Source organism: Octopus bimaculoides, chromosome 6 (genome assembly GCF_001194135.2).
Source record: "Octopus bimaculoides isolate UCB-OBI-ISO-001 chromosome 6, ASM119413v2, whole genome shotgun sequence".
NCBI classification, from domain to species: domain Eukaryota; kingdom Metazoa; phylum Mollusca; class Cephalopoda; order Octopoda; family Octopodidae; genus Octopus; species Octopus bimaculoides.
Window position 1 is genome coordinate 108,967,839 of NC_068986.1, and position 1,754 is coordinate 108,969,592.

At 35.9% G+C, this 1,754-nt stretch overlaps 1 protein-coding gene across 1 annotated transcript in view; it reads right to left on the minus strand.

The window, feature by feature from the left end:
- LOC106868910 (delta-like protein 1) overlaps positions 1 to 874 on the minus strand; it is a 40,565-nt gene extending 39,691 nt beyond the window's left edge. Inside the window, exon 1 of the mRNA XM_014914370.2 lies at positions 344 to 874. The gene's annotated coding sequence lies outside the window, so the exon portion shown is untranslated. The remainder of the gene's footprint in view (positions 1 to 343) is intronic.
- Between the last annotated feature and the right edge of the window lie 880 nt (positions 875 to 1,754).

Here is a 1,754-nt window from a genome sequence, read left to right on the forward strand (position 1 = left end):
ATAATGCCCTTGAGAAAGGCATGAATGTCATTGTAGTCCCCACTATTAACTTAAACAATCTAATTTGTCAGTAAATATTTTTTTTTTTCTTACGCACATAAGAATTGTTAACTTCGACCTTCCATGTTAGTCATGTCCAAGTTATCTTTACTTTTTATTCGCAAGATAGAAAGAAAAACGAAACCAAAAAATGGAAGATATATAGATACAGTGTGTGCTCGCGTGAATATATATATATAAATATATATATATATATATATATATATAATTTATATACATGTATGTATAGAGAAAGAATATAATAACGCGCGTCTCGTCTTAAACAGAAAGAAGACTGACTTACCTATTATTATAAACGGACGTCTGGTTTGGACCTTAAAAACAACTTCTAAGTGGTCATTACATAAACTAAAAACACAGAGTTTTTTTGGATTAATTTACTAAGACGGCTTCTAATAAAGTGATGTATCAAAAACAATTAAAATAGCCAAACTTCCTAAAATGTTTGTTCGGTAGTGTTTAGGATGTAATATATAACTGTTATTTCTTTCTCTTCCACTCCGGCTTCTGGGTTTTTTTTTTCTTTTCCCATTCATGTAAGTGTGCGTCACACGCAACAAGACCTTATTATTAGCAATTTAGTTTTAAACTCTAATTGACAAGCATTACTATACACGAGAGCCACTAGCGTATAGATTACTTTATAGACATACCAATAGGTAAGTATAAACACAACTGCGAGTGTGTAGACTTCGACACACGCGACTAATAGATACATATGCATTCATGTATGTGTGTGTTTGCTGTAATGTATATATATATATTTTGTATGTATGTATGTATATCTGTTCCTTTCTTCTTGGTCTGGATTTACATAAATTCAGCTGCCAACCAGAAGGAAAAGAGAGGAAAGTAATTTCCCATAGAGATGCACCTGCCGTCAGATCTCTACAGATATGTAAAGTAGGTGTTCCTTATTTGGCAGTGATCTCGCGTGGGGGAAGAAGAAGAAGGAAGGCGACGAGGCGGGGTATATGTATAAGTATATGTGTGTGTGTAAAGAGAGAGAGAGAGAGACATATAGAGAAAGAAAGAGGGTAAACTAGAGAGGGGGAGGGAAGAGAGAAATTAACCATCGGATGGCGAGGGGAAAGGGGGCGGAGAGAGAGAGAGAGGAAAAGAAGAAAAAAACAAGAGCAACCATCACAACAATAGTCCATACCAAGTGAAGCATGGAAAGAAAAATAGGCACAAATAGGTACTTGTTAGAGGGGAAACAAATAAAGAAAGAAAAGCCCGGGGGGGGGGCGTGATGGATGTGAATAAATAATTAAAAACCTGCATATATTTTCACATATATATATATGTATATGCATATATATATATAAGCAAAAATGCAACTTCCAAAATCTCTCTCTCTCTCACACAGACAGACATACACAAAATAGTTTAAAACCCAAACGGTGACCTCCGCCTAAGCACACACACATTCATTTGCCCCTCACTATCTCGTAAAGTACCTGTATATTGTGTACCGTGCCCTAAAACACACTCAATTATAAATACTGGGCTTATTTATCCGCACGAGTGTCTATTGTCCTGTTGTTGTTGTTGTTGCCGTTCCAGCCCGTCCTATGCCATCAGCCCTTACCATATATATCGATCTAATTATCTTCTATCTGTTACGCCGTTAATTAGCGATTATATACGCAAGCTGTCTGTTTTCTCTGTCTCACCTTTTCCCAATTTGATTT